The sequence below is a fragment of the Chiloscyllium plagiosum genome, unplaced genomic scaffold, assembly GCF_037043375.1.
Source record: "Chiloscyllium plagiosum isolate Xiang-an unplaced genomic scaffold, Cpla_swu_hap1 HiC_scaffold_33, whole genome shotgun sequence".
NCBI classification, from domain to species: Eukaryota; Metazoa; Chordata; class Chondrichthyes; order Orectolobiformes; family Hemiscylliidae; genus Chiloscyllium; species Chiloscyllium plagiosum.
In genome coordinates, this window is record NW_028270171.1 from 37,719,980 (window position 1) to 37,731,451 (window position 11,472).

Here is an 11,472-nt window from a genome sequence, read left to right on the forward strand (position 1 = left end):
GGCAACTTTCCGTGTTGCATTGTTCAACGACTTGATGACTCTACATCAACCGCAAAAACTTTGCAAATAATTCCGTCAAGACGATTTCAAGTTCCAAACCTTCGGTTAATCCTCCTCTCTTGTGCTCACAAGTTCATTACCTGGTGTCAGAACTTACAGATTAGTTGCTGGATCCATTCCCGTAAATTGGTTCTGCATTCTTTCTAATTCCGATTTTTTTTTTTACGAATGTAGCTAGTGTTTATGGACTTAGCATCAGTTTTTCTAATACCATATTTCGATGAATATTAAAACACAACAGCATATCTAATTTGGCACCAAATGATGAGCAATTGAGTCAAAATCGATCGGACGCAGTGAGACAATGATCCTCTCTTCGTGGTGTACATCCGCGATTCTATAATTCGACGAAGAATCATTCACACAACTTCAGCTGTGTCAGAATCTAGTTTGCGGTGAAAGCCTGTCAATCTGCTAAGGTAACGTTCGTCTGGGTCTCTGCAAAGGTACTGGGCTAATGGTCGGATACTTGGTAGTGTGGATGAGCAGAGGGATCTTGGTGTCCATGTACACAGATCTCTGAAAGTTGCCACCCAGGTAAATAGTGCGGTGAGGAAGGTATATGGCGTACTGGCTTTTATTGGTAGAGGAATTGAGTTCCGGAGTCCTGAGGTCATGATGCAGTTGTATAAGACTCTGGTGCGGCCGCATCTGGAATATTGTGTGCAGTTTTGGTGGCCATACTATAGGAAGGATGTGGAGGCACTGGAACGGGTGCAGAGGAGGTTTACCAGGATGTTGCCTGGTATGGAAGGAAGATCGTATGAGGAACGACTGAGACACTTGGGGCTGTTTTCATTAGAGAAAAGAAGGTTTAGGGGTGACTTGATTGAGGTGTACAAGATGATTAGGGGGTTAGATAGGGTTGACAGTGTGAACCTTTTCCCGCGTATGGAGTCGGGTATTACAAGGGGGCATAGCTTTACATTAAGGGGGGGTAGATATAGGACTGAAGTTAGGGGTAGGTTCTTCACTCAGCGAGTCGTAAGTTCATGGAATGCCCTGCCAGCAGCAGTGGTGGACTCTCCCTCTTTATGGGCATTTAAGCGGGCATTGGATAGGTATATGGAGGATAGTGGGTTAGTATAGGTTAGGTGGGCTTGGATCGGCGCAACATCGAGGGCCAAAGGGCCTGTACTGCGCTGTATTCTTCTATGTTCTATGTTCTAAAGGGTTTGGCGAAATCTTTGGGTCTTGATAATTTGTTCTTCCAACAAATGAATTCAGTTGTTTTAGTGTGAAAATTGATGCTCTTGCTGTGGCTGTGATGGCCGAGAGGTTAAGGCGTTGGATTTGAAATCTAATGGCGTGTCCCTGCGCAGGTTCGAATCCTGTTCACAGTGTAGAATCATTTAAAAGTCATTAATTCCTTTACAGGCTTTGCATTCAATCAAGAGTAAATTTTCAACTGTGAAGAATCCGAAGTAATTTCAAGACTGACCCAGTCATCTAATTGTACAAATTATATGTCGAGACACAAAAAGCCACCAACTTCCAACACGAAATCAGTTTCAACACATTTGTCAAACTATCGTGAAATTTGGATATTCGGGGGGTGGTCTTCAGCAAAACAAGAAGCAATGTAATACACTTACCTGCAGGTGATGAATTTTTTTTTAGGATCAGTTGAAAGTCAAGCTGAGAAAGTTCAACCTAATTTACAGCTGACTCTCAAGGCCAATAATCTATTATATCAGCAGTCAATGAATTAGAAAAAAGCAACTCCATGTGTGGAAAGGAACTCGACCGATAAGTGGTACATAATGCACAGGTTTCCTTCTCGAAAGAAAGAGCGAAATCTTATTCAATGCAGACACAAATTCAAGCTGTCCCTGGTCGACCAGAAGACAGATGTCGCGAAACAAAGTGAATACAGAAAACAATCAATGTTTTCTGGGCGTCAAAAAGATGTACTGGAAGAACGGAAACATATATTTGGAACTAAAGTCACATACCACTTCCACAGACTAAATGTTCTTGAACCGTTATCTTAATTTGACCTTCATGCCCACCATTGCTGCAAAAAATATCTCAACAACTCAGAACTTTGTGTTCTTTGATATTCTCTCCTTCATGTTTCTCTTGATTTTGAAACTAAAACCGAGCAATAGTAATGCACCCTATTTCACTTGCAAAGATCAGATGAAGATCAATTTATAAGAGAACAGAAATAAAGCTACGTCTGTCTTTCGAGAGAAAACACAGTTACCATTTCGACTCCAAAAAGTCTTCTTCAGAAGTCTGCGCAATGAACTCGAAATAGTAGACCGAAAATGAAAAAAAGAAGCCAAAATGCCGCGAATACACCACCCGCAAGCGCATCAAGTCCTACTCGAATATGCCGGTTTACTACCATCAACATCAATGGAGAACGGAACAAAGCTCATTCTGCAGTTGTCAACCTGTTATGACGTAGTTTGTAAAGTCAGAAATATGATCAGGTAAAAAGCGGGATGAAAGCGGGATATAGGAACTCTGAAAAAAAAACTGCGTGCTTTGGTTTGAAGAACGTTGGCAGTGATGAAAATGGAAATTAACTACAGTGAGGGGGGCTTAATGAATACTCAGCATCGTTGCAACACACAGGGACGCAATTCTTTGTGCTAGGTTTCTGTTCTGTCATTTTATAATCACGACTGCTGTCGGGTTTGGTTTCCATTCCAGGCTTAGGTGACAGCCTGATGGAAGTTTGCGCATTCGCCCAATTTCTTTGTGGTTGCTCTGGTTTGCTGCCACATTCTCAACATTTGCAGGTTATTTGGAATCGCCATTGAACGCACACGTTTACAGAGACACTGATGTCTCTGTAATAGGAGTGTCTGGATAGGACGTACTTCAGAGGATTTTTGTGAACTTAAATAGACAGAGTGGGGTTAATCTGCTGTTTCCTGTGTGAGCTACATAGACAGAGAGGGGTCAGGGTCTTCTTCCCTGAGGGAGATACGTTGACAGAGTTGGGTAGTTGCTCTTACCTGTGTCAGTCACGCAGATACAGTAGGGTCAGTCTGCCCTTTCCTGGGCGAATTTCTTTCACAGAGTGGTGACAGTCTGCTCTTCCCTGCCTGAGTGAAATAGAAAGAGCGGGGTCAGTATTCTCTTCCCTCGATAATTTATGTTGAGAGTCTGGCCTCCGTCTGCTCTTCCCTGGCGAGTTACATTGGTAGAGTGGGTTTAGTGTTCATTCATTGGGTGAGTGCCATAGACAGAATGGGATCAGTCTGCTCTTCCCTGAGGGAATTATATTTATAGAGTGGTGTCAGACTGCTCTTCAGAGAATGACTTATATTGACAGTGTGGGATCAGTCTGCTGAGTTCCACTGAGAGTGTGGGGTCAGTCTGCCCTTCCCTGGGTGAGTAACACTGACTGAGTGGTGTCAGTTTGCTCTTCCCTCAGTGAGTTACATTGACAGAGTGGCGTCAGGAGTGGCGTCTTTGAGGAGTTGACAAAAGTCACTCGTCCCCTACATCTTTGGGATAATTAGGGATGGGCAGTGAATCTTATCTCAGTGAAAGACAACTGTGTCCCAGAAATGCATTTCTAATAATTGCATGTACTAATTCGACACTGCAAGCGGTCGGGAATAATTTGAGGAGAGGTGCAGGGTAGAACAATTAAAGTCAAATGCACTGATGCCAGGGAGACATGACACAAGATGTGAGTGTGGAGCTGATGGTGCAAGGCTCAGTGTCAGTGCTATTGGTTCAGCATTTATTGCTCACTGTTCGCAATGACTCACACACCACTGCTGTCAATTCACAACAATGAGCCTGTTCATCTTTGTTTGAAAATCCCTGCGTGTGTATTAACGTGGTTAATGGGACGCGAGAGGAGATGAGCACATCCTCTTTATTCTGTCAGTTTAAACAGATGAAAATATCTGTTGGATGCCAATGCAAGAGGATACTATCTTTTTCTATGCCTTTTCAGTGGGGCATGCTCAACATTGAAATGTCTGTTTTTGCACAAGCAGAGTTTGATTGCCATTCATACTGAGCAACGCTAATACAGAAAACGCGTTTTCAAATTCCTGTGATCAAGTGGTTCAGGCATTGCACATATGGACGAGAAATCTGGCTTTTAACGTGGCGCCGTGGCTTAGCTGGTGAAAGCATCTCCCATCACACTGGTGCCTGCTCATTGTATTGAAAGCTCGTTATTTCTCACAAGTATTGTGTTGCTGATCGAGAAACTCAGTGTCCTGTCTGAATTGATTTATATTCTGATTTCGAGTTCCGTCTTCATTTTCCAGGTTTAAATCCAGTAGTGTATGTTGCTCTTTTTAACTACTATTTTAACCTGGAGATTCTTCCCGCAGTCCCACAAGCACTTCTGCTTCTCATCCTCTTATTCTCATTCCTTCATTCCCAGATTTGTGGAAATTAAGTGGTGAGGCAGGAGACACTGCAGCATTCCCGGGGAATGTTGTGGTAATGGCACTGACACCACGACATGATCACCCTCATTCTCTGCTGTCACCATTCATTGGTTGTACACCAACAGTAAATGCATCCTTCAGCTATCATGTAATTACTTTCTTTTTCTGTTGGATAAAGAATTCAACTTTAACTTCGAAAGGGTCTTTAGATTTTGAGGAAGAAATGTCTCCTTGCCTCAGGTCGAAGTGACAGACGCATTATCCAGAGAATGTGAGACTAATTCGACCGACTCCAGCCGGGCGTCAGAAAGCCTCTCAGCAGTTCGAATCTCAAACTGTCTCTGAATGTCAGGCTTTTCAAGAGCAGAAATGGGAAATGAGGGATATGAACAGCCAGAAAGTCGGAGAATGTGAAAAAGGCCCAGGAGGATACAAAGACAAATATAGAAAGAACAAAGACACATTTTGAGGCAGACACTAAAAGAAACTATTCTCCATTCGGCGTGACTGCTAAATAACAGAAAGCAAAAGGAAATGTTGCCATTAAAACATAGCCTTCCACCAGCTCAGGAAAATGAAAGTAGCATGACAGCTGATTAAGTCCTTTTAAGATTGTAAATTCGACGTTTGTAAGCTCAAGAGTGATTTTGATAAATATCCTGATTCGACAGGTAAGATTATCATTTTCCCAACAGTATAATCTAGAAATCTATAACTAACCTGTTTCATGTCCATCTAAAAACAAATCTGTTTCTCTTCACAGATGTTGCCAGGTGTAGTGGGTTTCTCTATCAATTCTCGTTTTTAGTTCAGCTTTCCAAAACCTGCATCTTTTTGATTTTTGATAACCTGGCACAAAACCAAGCATTACCAGGTTCGGACCAGTGGTCAGAAATACTGCTACCACGATATACTTGCACAATTAAACGTTCATTCCCTGTCCGAAAATAGAACTAATGTCATGGCAGTTCTAGTTCCAAATCCTAACTATGACATTACACGGAATGAAGACAGACGCTCTTGCACTTATTCTCAATGAAATGGCTTTTCCCTTTCATTCCTGATCAGTTTCACTGCAGATTGTTTTCTGCTCGTCTTCAAGTTTTGCAGAATGGGAAAGCCCATTTGGCCCATGGTGCAGTCTGGTTTAAAGACATTCGTCTATTCCATTCCCAGTTTCCAGCTTTGGTCCATAACCTTCTGTGTTCTGATGTTTCCAGTGCAAATGACAGTGAGGTTCTCGCTTTGATCTTAGATGACACAACAATGGGATTGAAGTTTGACATAGTCACACTGTGTTATTACCCACGTCGTGTCTCCCACAGAAAGAGACACACAGACACATTCCCCGAGAGTGGCAGAGTTCTCAGAATTTGACCAGCTCCTTGTGCTTCACTTCAGCTGTCCGCTCCAACATGCAAGCTCAACCGCCAAAAGGCAGCTTTTGGTTAAACCAAAGCCAGTTCTACAGACAATGAGAGACGTTGATCTGAGCTAGAATTTGAAGTGGGCGAAAGAAACTGTAAATTCGAAAACCCAAACCCTTCCGTTCCTGACAGATAACAGGAATGGACTAGCACGCTGCATCCTCGTGATTTTAAATGCGAACCGATAATCCCCTAACTCGATGTCAGGCGTGTTACCAATTCTGTCACTGACCCAAAGACCAGGTTTGGCTGTGACAGTTTGTCTCTAGGTAATGTAAACGTCCACATCAGGGAAACAGCATTCACAAGGTGAAAAATCAGCAAACATAATCACCGTCACTGTTTCACTTGGAATTCCCCACTCAGTGAACCATTTCCTTTCACTGTACTTTCATATTTGAAGTTTTTTACATTCCAGAGCCTGAACTAATTCAGCGAGAAACCACTGGTCATTTCGAGCCCGTCATCTGGAATGAGGCGATTTGAGCGATGCCTTTCTTGCTGCCAAAACATCAGCACAGCTCAAAACGAGCTCGTGTTTGCATCAGTCTTTACTTAACTTGCTGCAGTATATCTGCTGAACAACATCAGATTATCACAGCGTTGACTTCTTCACATTGAAACCAAGGGTGATAATATGAACCGACTTGGAAACTTGGAGAGAGAAACACTGCTGACGAAGACGATTATGACGTGAAGAGCAAGCACTAGAGTTTGTACAGGTCCCAGAGGCTACTGCAGTATCAATGGACATCCTTGCATACGGGTCTGAGTTTACATCGCCCAGAACAGGCTTTCATTCTCAGTTAGGAAATGTAGATTTAATTCTCTTCTTGTGAATTATCCGAATGAAAACTAAATCCTGGCTGCACCCAGAACGGATCCTGCCAGAACAATTCAGTGATCGATCAGCATCTGTCTGGAAGGACAATGGCAGCAAATACAAGCGAAAGCTATCACAGCAATTACCCCTCCAAGGTTCTCACGTTTCTCAGTTGAAAATATTTCGCTGTTCCTTCAATGTCACGACGTCTAAACCCTTGCCTCATGGCATCATACCTGTACCCCGCTACTGAGGACATCCAGGGTTATGCGGAGTAACTCAAAATCTCAATCTCTCGAGTAATTAGGGATTGACGGTGCATCCCATCACATTGATCAATGACTTTATCCCAGTAATACTTTTCCTAAAGCTGCAGTTTCTAAGGGAACACTTGCAAGCTGTCGGGAATAAGTGGAGAAGTGGAACGGACGAGAGGAAAATGTGAAAGGCAAAGATGACTGGGAGGCATGAGACAGCAAGTTAGTGAGGAGCTGGTGTTGCAACGTTCAATGTCAGTGTCAGTATTTACTGACCACTATTCACTCTGAAGCACACATCACTCCTTAACAATTCACCGCAATGAGCCCATTCCGCTTAGTGTGAGTTTACCTTTGCTGATATTAACGCGGTTAAAGGTGCCCAAGAGGATGGATGGATCCGCGTTATCCTGTCAGTTTAAACAGTCTAAGTTATCAGTTTACAACAAAAGCAATAAGAGATTGCCTCTTCCTGTGCATTTTCAGTGGAGAATATCCAGCTTTGAACTCTTCTGCATAACCAGAGGCTGTTTTAAATTTACACCGAGTAACTGTGAAACACACAAAAAATGAGTCCGAGTTCCTGTGTTCGAATAGTCAAGTAAATGCACACATGGTTTTGAATCGTTGAGCTTGGGCAGTCCCTCTGCCTTAGTTAGTGAAAGTTCCTGTGAAAAAACAGCCGAATACGGGATCAAATCCTGACATCTCAATGTTTATAGGTCTTTCATGAAACACAGAGTTCCCGACTTCACCTGTGGTTCAGGTCGTGGTGGGAATTCAAATCAATGACTGGATCGTGGTTATAGTTTAAAGACAGATCCTTCGACACCTCTGCCACGCTGCCACACAAACCCCCGCAACCACGTTTTTCAGGATGAGTGTTTCAGCATCGCCTCACTTCAGGCACTTTAACACACGCCCTTTCAATGGCGAATTTGGCGCAAGTTCGATAATATGTATGAGGATGTTGCAAGGCTTACAGTGTTAGGATTGTAGCGTAAAGCTGAGTAGGATATGAAAATTTTCCCTGGAGCTTGAGGGCTTAGGGATGGGCTTACAGAGGTTTATATAAATATGAGGGAGACTGCAGAGTAAATGGTCAATGAATATTTCTTCCCAAGACAGGCAAGTTCAAAACAAGGGAACACAGGTTTAAGGGGGGAGAGTGGTAAAATTTAAAAGGGATCTGAAGGACATTTTTTTTCACACAGAAAGTTTTGCGTGTTCGGAATGAATTGTCAGATTTAGTGGTGGAGTCTGGTACACTCTCAACATTTCAAATGCATATGGATCATTATACTGACAGGAATGTTGAAAAAGAATAAACGTGAAAATTTGGCAAATAGAGTGGTTGAGATGCTGCAGTGGCGATCACCAGTTTGAATAGCCACTCATCACTTGGTCAGTGCCTAGTTTTCTGGAAGATGGTTAGATTAGATTCCCTACAGTATGGAAACAGGCCCTTCCTCGCAACGAGTCCACCCCGACCCTACAAAGAGTAACTCACCCAGACCAATTTCCCTCGAACTAATGCACCGATCATTATGGGCAAATTAGCATGTCAAATTCACCTGCATTGAACATCTTTGCAGTGTGGGAAGAAACCCACGCAGACGCAGAGACAATGTGCAAACTACGCACAGGAATCAAACGTGGAACACCGGTGCTGTGAGGCAGCAGTGCTCACCACTGAGCCACGGTGCCGCCCTAAAAGGGGATGGAGAATGCAGCTAGCAACCCCGCAATCTCTCGTATGCAAAGCGAGTACTCTCCCATTTGAGATAACTCCCACAGGCTGCTTCGGTTAAAACCAGCAACGAATCATTTTTTTTTCTGGTCTTAGGCTGCCAATGACCATTCTTCTTGAAACATTCCCAACTTCTCAGTGGGAGATTTTGGCTGCGGAACATATCTCACAAATCATGTTGCACGCGCTGCTCTCCAGCGAAACCAAAACCTGACAACTGATGAACAGAAGCAGAACTGACAAAGACAACCTATGTTCAAACACACGGACTCATGAATGCTGTCTGTGAGGCAGAGCGAGTCGTCTGGGTCAAAGCTGCTCACACAAATTGCAGCGAGGCAATTACAAATGGTGCTTTCAACGTACTGGCGCCTTAGTGCACCAATACTTCCAGGAAAGTGCTCAAGTAACATGAATCAGAACTGACTAACAATGAACCATGAAAAGTGAAGATTACCAGTTACAGTCTCGATTAGATGAGGTTAACAATTGGGCTGATGTCTCCACCGGATCGTGAGGACCAATCACCAGCCTCTCTCATCAGGACAGAAATTAAGGAAATTAGGGAAAAGTAACCAAGTTTCATATCGCAATTTCCCTCCTTTTCGCAACAACAACAGAAAACTGCGAGCAGATTCAATGTAGAACCTAATTTCACATAAACAGGAAAATAAATATCCCATTCACTTTCAGAGAAACGATGAAAAATGCAAATTGTCTGGAATATGAAAGATTGGCGCAGCCTGTTTTTGAGTCGCATATTATGCTGGTGGCCTATCGAGCTTGAGGGGAACGTGACAACTACAGCACAAGGGGAAAACATGGGCACTGACATGTTGGTTGTTTTCTGCTGTGCCACATCACAGCCGGGTTAGAAGAAATGACTGCATTTTTTCTGTTCAACTTTAACAAAACTCATCCCTGCAATACGTTGCCAGCTTAGTCCATTAGCACACGTGGCCGCGCAGGGATGCAAACCCAAGCCTTCTGAATAAGTGGAATCTGAAATCAGAGTCTCAGGTTGCTCAGCCACGCGAGCACACTGGCCAAAACAGGAAACCCAAGAGCATGTACCTGATGATACCCTGCAGCATACTCACAGCAACTGCACCAGTCCTGCAGAATAAGCGGTGGGCAGGAATTGCTCTATCTGAGCGGTCGTGCTTGTTGTTCTCATCAGCAAATCTGGCTTTGAATTTGCTAGCCCATATCTGCTGCCATGCTGAAACGGAATGCAATTCCGATTAGTCGCTGTGTGAAACTTTGTTCATTTTCTCTCCTCAGATAAAGTGATCACTGGAGATGATGAATTCTGCTCCTGCCAGAAACGCCGACTCTCCTGCTGCTCGGATGAACTGAAAAACTGGTTTAGCACTGGAATCCGAGAATGGCAGAACACGTAGCAAGATTATTCGAAAGCCAGAGCCAATAAGAGTTCCAACTTTCCTTTTCTTTCTCCATAATAGTGCATTATCCAGCAGAGCCATGAGGAACTGCCACCTGGCTGCAAGCTGAGTTGGAAACCTATGTGGCAATCAAGGACATGCGACTCACTTATTGTCGGTAAATCAAACACTTCTCACTTTGAGGTGTACAAAAATTAGTTTCTATACATATTCAGGGAAGGTCAAAGGCGATCTGAGATGTCAAAGAGGTGGTCACTGTTCATGATTGCTCTTTGTTCGAGTTGTGAAAAGGTTTCCCGCTTTAGTCGCATTCACGTTTCTTGTTGATGACTGAATTAGACAGAAGGTGTTTCACCAGAGCTGCACTTGACTTGCATTCCTCTCCCTCGCTGTCATACTTTCCTGGAACTCTGTGAGAACAAGAAAACAAAATACATACTGCGTCATTCGGCAGCCTGTCTGCGATTTCCTCATTTTCAGTGACAACAAGGCTTAGACTTCAGGCCACACAGTAATATTATTACCAGTATGAGAACAAGAGTCGATAGTTCATCTGTGCCTGTAAATCTTTTCATTCTCGTGGTTGACTGAATGAACTGTGTGCGTGTCTGCTGCTTCGAAACTCGAATATGTGAACTCATCAGAACTATGATTGAGGATTTCTGCTTTTGGTTGACACACGTTGAGAAACGCCAGACAGCGTTCAAATGAAGCTTTCAGAGCACATTTTCGGATGCATTTGACAGAGATTAACATCATGAATCCAGTGTTCGCTGTGACAGAAGGAAATGAATGCTCTCCTTGTTACTGATCCAGGCCACCTTCGCATGTAAAGCAAATGCGGTACTGTTGTTACAGAAAGGATCAGTGCCCAGTAACCGTGTCCTTAAAGAGGACATGATTGAAAAAATAAAGAATACCATGTTGAAATATCCAAGAAATATTGGCTGAAACGGCGCAGACAATTTTCCCTGCAGCGCCAAGACAGAGGAACATATGTAACGGCACTCTTAAACAGGATGGCCAGCAGTGATATAGACATCACCACATATGAAGGACCACTGCAAATAGAAATTTGAAAATGAAATTCACGCAGCAGGTGTTCGGAATTATATTCTTTTCACCGCTACAGTAGTATTGGGCGAGTAAATTCAAAACAAGGTTTGCTGATGAGAATGCAATAAAGCCCCATCGATCATGATATGAAAGACTGTCGCCCGGAAAGAGGGAACAACAATGTTTCTTCTAAGCTTTGTACTGGGCCACTTTCGCACAAACTGATACTGCTACTCTCCAGAAAAGATCAGGGCCCGCGGCATGCACTCTTAGAAATGGTGACCATCAGTGCTGGAAACTCCCTGCATATTCAGAAC

General features: G+C 43.4%; 1 non-coding gene across 1 annotated transcript; it reads left to right on the forward strand.

Annotated features, from left to right (window-relative positions):
• The first annotated feature begins 1,321 nt into the window (after positions 1-1,321).
• On the forward strand, positions 1,322-1,403 carry trnas-uga (transfer RNA serine (anticodon UGA)). Its single transcript has one exon. It is a non-coding gene; the product is annotated as a tRNA-Ser (tRNA).
• Positions 1,404-11,472: the final 10,069 nt, after the last annotated feature.